We start from the raw sequence: 8,170 nt of genomic DNA, 5'->3' as shown, positions 1-8,170 counted from the left end.
GCTGTCAGCACAGAGCCTGATGCGGGGCTCGAACCCATGAACCATGAGATCATGATCTGAGCCAAAGTCGGACGCTCAACCAACTGAGCCACCCAGGCGCCCCTTCAAGGTTGTTTTAGCTATTCATGTGTTTTTATTCTTTACAAAAATGTGAAAGAATTTCCGAGCTGTCCTAGAAGATAGGTTTTGATGGAGAGTCAGGAAGGGGAGTGCTGGGGAGAGGAAAACAAGGAGAGGCCAAGTGGGGAAGCTGAAAGGGGCCATCAGCTTAGTATAGTAGTCAACTTTGCTGGGCTGGGGACAGCGCAGATACAGGGGACAGCAGTGAACTCTGCAACACATGCAGATGCATTGAAGGGTCAGTACATGGCTCATACCAGAGGCATTGGGGGATTTAGAGGGAAGAGGGGGCATGGACTGGAGGGGTCTAGGGCAGGCTGCCCAGGGGTGGGGTCAGAGGGAGGTTGACAGGCCTTTAGCACAGTGGTTAAGAGCTCAGTCTTTGCAGTTGGTTTTTTCAGTTCTGTACCTTACTGGCTCTGTGGCCCTGGGCATGGTACCTAACTGCTCCAAGGCTTAGTTTTCTCATCAATAAAATGGGGATAATAATGCCTCTGAATATAGTGACTGGTACAGTGTGCTCTAATTATTACCTATCAAATGGGAAAGAAGAGGAACAGTATGTATTAGGCATAAAGTCAGAATGAGCAAGGCAAGTCCTCAGAATACATAGAAACCTGGCGTGAAGTCATTGACATTCCTGGGCTTGCAAGCAAGGAGGCCAGCAGCTACCCCCAAGAAAGCTGGCTATTGGCTCCCCACAAGCTGAGGCCCCAGAGCTGGCTTCTTGACTTCCAATTTCCTACCTGTAAAAGAAGATGATAATACATGCTTCCACGTTGTATTTTAAATATAGGAACTATGTAAAAATCTTAGGCATGGTGTCTGGCATAATAGTAAGTTCTCAGTAAATGGCTGCCATTGCTATTATTACTTGGTGTCCCTTTAGAGGCTCCCAAACAGTTCTGTGCAGCTGAGGGTGATTGGCTGGGGGTCAGAGGTCAGGGTGTGGGGAGGTGGTTCTGAGAGTAGGAGCTCAGTAGCTGGGCTTCTGAAGGGGCACAGCGACGGGGCACCTGGGTGGCTCAGTTGGTTAAGTGGCCAACTTAGGCTCAGGTCATGATCTCGTGGCCATGGGTTTGAGCCCCATGGTGGGCTCTGTGCTGACAGCTCAGAGTCTGCTCAGATTCTGTGTCTCCCTCTCTCTCTGCCCCTCCCCCTCTTGTGCTCTGTGTCTCCCTCTCAAAAACAAATAAACATTAAAAAAAAAAGAAACATTGTTTAAGTGAAGGGGCACAAAGAGGAAGGAAGGAGAGGATAGGGGCTGCCGACTTGCACCCTTATCCCCTTCCTTCCCTTGTCACTTCCTGAGCAGCCTCCACAGTCCCTCCCTATCTGTTCCTCAGTTGCTTGTACCCCACAAACCTGGACTTGATAGTGACCCTCTTCTCCAGGTGTCTCTCATTTCCCAGCAGGGTTGGTGATGTATTGCCTCTGGGCTCTCAGGAGACCTCAGGTGCCTGGCCCTGGGAAACTGAACTGATGGAGGAAGGCAGGTGGCAGGCTGGCGCCTCTGGGCCTTGTCAACTGAGCTCTGAGAGCGCACGCCTGTGGCTGCCTGGGTGCATTTGGTCCCTGGTGCCTGGCATACTGTACGTGCGTGTTGACTAAGTCACTTCTTGCTCCTGTTTTGATGGCATCTTGTCCCGTAGAACTGTAGGAGGTAAAGCCTCTGACTTCCCCAAAGACAAGTCCACATGGGGTGGGGATTCTGGATGGCAGATGGGCTCACACTCTACCTTCTAGTGCCTGCTTCCCACAAGCACCCCCATGCCCAGCCTCTCCAGACATGCCATTCTTAGGTCAGAGTTTCCGCGAGCCCACAGATACCACTTCCTTCCCCCTTCACAATGCTCATGAAAGTCAATGTGATGCACCCAAGCTGACTTTAGATTCGTGACATCAAGTTTCCTTCCATCCTAGACACCCGCACCCCTCACCTCAGGGATAGAATCTGACAAAGACCTGGGGTGATGAAAGGGAGGTGAAGGTGTAACATCTTGTGTCAGGGAAGACTAACTGGCAGAGTACCACGCATACAGCTAGCTCTCCATAACTACTTCCTCTATGACCAGAGTTGAGGTTAGGGGGACATGGGACCTCCAAGGGTTTCTGAACCAACAGCCACATTAACAGAGGGCAGAAGAACATGATGGCTTATTTCCTGATACCCCAGGTCTCTCCAGCCCCAAGTGAATAAGTACCTCAGAGCTTCTGCTCTGTGCCTGACTCAGGACTCTACTGTGGGATCCAGAAAAAGGGTCAAGCCAGGGGCTTATCATCTTTGGTGGACCCTGGGCTGAGATGCAGGAACAAGTGGTGGGGTTAAGGTGCTGCTGTATGAGAGTCCAATGTGGGAGGCCCAGGGAGAGCTGTAGGAAAGTGCCAGGGGAGAGGGGAAGAGTGGTTTACATGATGGCATGACCCCCCTGTCCTTTGAAGTGTGGTGTGCACAGGGGCCAGGAGCTGCAGACAAGATGCCTGGGAAGGAAAGTGTCTGAATGCTTTCCCATCAACACGGAGTCTTGGCTCTGGGCCTTGAAGGATATGTGGGTCTGGAAGGCAGGAGGTTCTAGAGAGGAAAACCAAATAACTCATGCTAGAGGAGAGGGGAGGATGGCTACCTTCGGAACCTGGGCCTGTGGGCCAAAGTTCATGTTCATACCCATGATTATGACTCACACTGCACAGGTGAGCTGTGAAAGCTGGAAACCTTGTGGGTTTTTCTCAGCCCTGCCTGGTATGTGTTGGCAGGTACGGCCTGGGGGAAGCAGTGAGAGGCCGGCTCTGACCCAGCTTCCACTCCATGCCTTTGCTGGGCTTTACCAGTCTAGGAGTTCCAGTATTACCTTACCCCTTCCCCTGGACCTTGCTATCGAGCCAACAACCAACAGTTGTCACTGAGGCTCCCATTCAGGGAATCAAGGCAGAGTGGCTTTCAGGGGGCTGAAATGTCCCCTCCCCGAGTCTGGCTTTCATCAGAATGGGCTCCAGGGGAGGAAGCAGACGGGAGCTTCCTGGGGGAGGTGGGCTGACTCTGCCGAACAACTGGGTCCTCCATCATTTAACCACCAGGGCCAGCCAGGTCATGTGCTCCCTAAGCTCTCCGCCTTGTTGCTGCCCTTCCTGAAGTTAGCTCATTGGGGGTTGGCTGAATCATACCAAGCCAAGGGAAGGGAGTGAGGATTCTGGAATGGAGAGGGGGCAGGGGCCTGGCTATGACTGGCTAGAACGTTTTACATGGTGGTTTGTCAGAGGGAGGGGTGTTCAGAAGAGGGAAAACCAGTGTCCAGAATCCTGTTTAAAGACGCACAGGCCAAGAACACCATGTGGCAGAGTGAGTGCTGTATGTGGGATTTTGTGTTCTTTGCAGGGAGGGTTGTGACTCTCATTGCTGTGAATCCATGCGCTCCAGAGTGGGAGCCTGGGTTTGAATCATGAAGGCTAGAAGACACATGCTTTACATTACATGAAGTTTCTTGCTCTTTATTCTTTTTTTTTTTTAATTTTTTTAATGTTTATTTTTGAGACAGAGAGAGAGCATGAATGGGGGAGGGGCAGAGAGAGGGAGACACAGAATCGGAAGCAGGCTCCAGGCTCTGAGCCATCAGCCCAGAGCCTGACGCGGGGCTCGAACTCACGAACTGTGAGATCGTGACCTGAGCTGAAGTCGGACGCTTAACCGACTGAGCCACCCAGGCGCCCCTCTTGCTCTTTATTCTTATGTTGGACTTTCTCCACATCTAGCCCAACTCTGTGGCTTCCTTTCCTAGCAAGGCTGCACTAAGCTTCAGGTGTCATCACTAATTTCCTGGAGGCCAGACTTCGAGCAGCTGCTGTCGGTTCCCGTCACAGGCGCTGGGGCAGGAACAGCTCCTGCACCTCCTAGAAGGCACATCTGCTTGTGGGCAGGGGACCAGGTTCAACCTTGAGGGGAGAGTGTGTGTGTGGTTCTGGTGGCTGGCATGTGACTGCGTGACTCAGCAACCTCAGAGGGACAGGCACAGTGCCCACAAAACTCAGAGCACTCAGCATCTCTGATCTCTTTTTGGTCCCACAACCACTTTATGAGGTGTAGAGTGAATGCTACTTTCCCATTTCAAAGGTAGCAGGTTTGGGGAGCCATGTCCAAGATCAGCCAGCCAGGTGGTGGCCAAGCCAAGCCAGATGCCAGGATCTGAAATTGACAGATTCCTAGTTTCTCTGATTCCTGCTCCAGTGTTGATTCCACACAGCCAAGTGGCCTCGGATATAGAATTTTCTTCTGGTTGGGGGTGAAGGAGAGAAGGGGATAGGACTCTTGGGATCATCTTTAAAGGGGCATAAGGGAAAAGGGAGGGGGCAGGGGAGATCACTGTACTGGCCTGGAGGGAAAAAAAGATGGGAAATGTTTAACAGTGGACCTTCCCACATCCATGGAACCAAGCACATCCATGGCACTGCCCGGAAGGGGCCCTGCAGACACTGTACTCTGTGTGAAAACCAGCTTCAATGCTACACATTGGCCTCCTTCCCCGGCTGAACTTAGTGCTCAGCTCTCAAAGCCAAGTTCAGTTCTAGGCACATGAAGGCCCAGACACATCTGTTTATGTTGAAATGCTCTTCAGTTGCCAGGTCCAGGGCTTTCTAAAGAGTTTACTTTGTAAGTAACCCCTACACCCAACATGGGTCTTGAACTTACAACCTTGACATCGAGAGTTGCATGGTCCAATGACTGAGCCAGCCAGGCGCCCCCCTGGCCTCCAAATCTTGACCAGGTAAGAGCGGAATGTACACAATCCCCAGCCTGGGGGCCAGGCTGCCAGGATGCTCCCACCTGGAGAGGCCAGCAGGCCCACCCCTCCACCATCACCCAGCACTCCGAAGAGCTCTGGTGGGCTGCACTCTATCCAGTGCCATTCAATCAGTTCTGCTGGTTAAGGCCTCCTCCCAGGTCAACCCATCAATGCCCTCCTCCTTATCACAGTCCTGGTTTGAAACTGACAGATTTTTCATCCCTGATCACATAGCTAGGTTTTGAGTCCATGTCTTTTTTTATTTTTATTTTTTTTAATGTTTACTTATTTTTGAGAGACAGAGAGAGAGACAGAGCATGAATGGGAGAGGGGCAGAGAGAGAGGCAGACACAGAATCTGAAGCAGGCTCCAGGCTCTGAGCTGTCAGCACAGAGCCCGATGCGGGGCTCCAACTCGTGAACTGCAAGATCATGACCTCAACCAAAGTTGGACGCTCAACCGACTGAACCACCCAGGCGCCCCCAAGTCCATGTCTTTTTATTGCCCTTGAGATTCCTCTCATCCTGCCTTCTCCCTTCCTCCATTAGCACCTGCCACCACAGCTGTGCCACAGCTCAACTTCACATGCTTGCCCTGAGATGAAAAAGCATGAGGAAATGCTGAGAGGGGGGTCCTCAGCCTGGGCAGAGGGTTGGGGAGGAAGACAATTTTTCTGCCCGTTTTTTTCTTTCAAGATACATAGTAAGATCAAGGGAACGAGAGGCAGAAATACTCTCCTAGCTCGCAGTGTTTTTTTCCAATCCACACACAGTTGTGGGAGGCAGGTAGAAATGACTGGAGCAGGGGGACAGGTGGAAGGAGACATGAGTAACAAGCAGGGATACAGCTCACCCACCCCCATGGGTGCTGGCTCTGCTGGAGGCCAGACCGGGTGGGCAGGTGGTCCTGGCACCTCAAGGAGGGAAGGCATCCTTGGAGCCCTTGGTTTTATGGGCACATCCCGGTCCCACTGGGGGTGTGAACTTGCTTGAGGGGAGAAATGATCCTCTTCCACACAGAAGAAAAAAATAATGACCGATTTTATTTTGGTTGTTGCCCACAACAGGAGTGCAAACAGCCAGAGGTTCAGTGTGGACCCTGCTACACCAAACTGAAAAGTTACTTTCTACTTGTTTCCCTCTTTCCTTCTCACTAATGACTCTAAAAATCATGAACAGGGTCGGCGGGGCTCTTCACATACATAGGCATGAACTTATTTTACATTTATTGTCAACCACTGCGATCAGCACGGCAGGCATACCCTCTACCTACTCTCCTCAGGCACGGTGTTTCAGAAAACTCGTCTGACCTTGATGCTTCTTCCAAATATCTTCCCATAGGAGAACTTGGTGGGGGTCCTGGGACCGCTGTCTGCATCTTCCAGGAGCAGGGCCAAGGCCTGTTGGGGTGATTCATTCAGAAGAGACAGTCTGGGGTGACCACCCCTCAGGAGTTAAGGCTCTACCAATTCTGGATCCCCTGGGCTGTCGATGAGGCATCAGGGAAAAGAATGAGGTGTCCCCCTGAACCCCCACTGACCGAGCTGAGTGCTGGTTTGTTCCCAAACTGGTATAAGGCACCAAGTGCTGACCCAGGGCCAGCATCTTCCAGCCTCACCCTTCTGCTTCCCCAACCGGATTTTTACAGGTGATTTTAAGAACAATGTGATGAAGACTTAAAATGTTAATTCTAGGGCCAGAAACAGTATTCTGTCCCAATATGAAGGCTGGCAAGTAAGTCTGGCCCTGGTTACATTTTTAAAATGGTACTTAATTCTTTAAAAGCATTAAAAAAAAATTAAATAAAATGCAGCTGGGGAAAGAGGGCTGTTGGCTGTCAGGTGCTTCTTGTTTTTTTCTCCCACGGGAAAGACCTGGCATTTAAACTCTTAGGGAGACAACCTGAAGGCCACATTGCCAGATGCTGGTTATTCATCCAGACTTCCCCACCAAGAAACTCACTTTTTCTTGTCACTCGCTGTGCCAGTTGCCTGTGGTGCATGTGAGTGAACCCTTGTTCTTTTGGCTTTTGATCAGCACCATAACACTAATACACCCTAGCTTTCACTTGGACGAACCCCTTCTCCTTGGTAATGACTCTGGAGGACTAGGGACATGTGGTATGTCCCCTGGAGTCACTGCTGGGAGAGCAGGTCTGGTGGAGCTGCCTCAAGATGAAGGTGGAGGTGGCTGGCGGGGGTAGAATGAGGCAGGAGGAAAAAGACTGGAGTGTTGTCCTCTTGAACTGAGAGTGCTGGTTTGTTCCTAGTAAGGCACTGAGTGCTGACTCAGGCTCAGCATCGTCCAGCCTCAGGCACGCATCCAGCAGCGACCCATATGAAGGTTCTGGAAACACTGCCCATCTACATCAACCTGTCATGAGTAAGTTAAGTTCCTGAGAGGAAACAGAAGATTCAGCCCAGCATTTTAAGTAATTAAGAGTAAATGCACAACTCCGTTGGCTCACCAGATAGATCTGTGATGAACCTGGGTAGTAGGGAGCCAGACCCTAGAGGTGCTGGGACTGCTTCCCCTCAGTCCTTCTCAGGTTTCTTCAAGGTGAACATTAGTTACCATCATGAAAGATGTCTGCTCATCTACAAAGGCCCTGATTCAAGAATCTCAAACCCTTCAATGCTTTGCCCTCCCATGGATTCTGTGGGTTGGTTACCAGGGAGGGAGGCACTGACAAGTTAAGTGATAGGCCTAAGGCTTCCTCTGAAGTCAGGGAAGAGGCAGGAATGAGTTTCATGTCTGAATGCCAACCTTAATCTCATCCGACTCACATTCCTTACCACTCTCTCACATGTGGACACAGAAACCAGCAACGTTATTCTCACTTCACAAGTTGCATGAGGCAGCCCCACTCTTGTACTGGGCACTGTAAATGACCCTTCCCCTGGATCTGGGGATGCTCCAGCTGCCTACGTGGGAAACCATTCAATACAACTGTAATCCTCCAGGCGCTGAGCTGTTTACTGTTACAAGATCCTCAACTTGGATTCTGCTTTAGCCTGGACCCTCAGTTGGACCCTCCTGGGTCCAAAGGCTTATATTCAGCCTACTTTAGAGCTAGAGGTCCACACTGGTTCAGAAAGGGCATACCGATCATGAAAAGAAGGTGCGTGTGCACACATGTATGCACACATGTATATGCATGCATCATGGGACGCAGTCTCCTCTTCCATATGTCTTAGTAATAAGGTGGCTTCTCAGGCAGAGGCAGCCAGCACACATGGCCTCCCACAGAAGCCAGGACTCCAGCTTTCTTGTTTA

This window comes from Lynx rufus, unplaced genomic scaffold, assembly GCF_022079265.1.
Source record: "Lynx rufus isolate CCGP_SWC_20201006 ecotype Redwood Valley unplaced genomic scaffold, mLynRuf1.p SCAF_7, whole genome shotgun sequence".
Lineage (NCBI taxonomy): Eukaryota > Metazoa > Chordata > Mammalia > Carnivora > Felidae > Lynx > Lynx rufus.
This window is presented reverse-complemented; position numbering follows the sequence as displayed.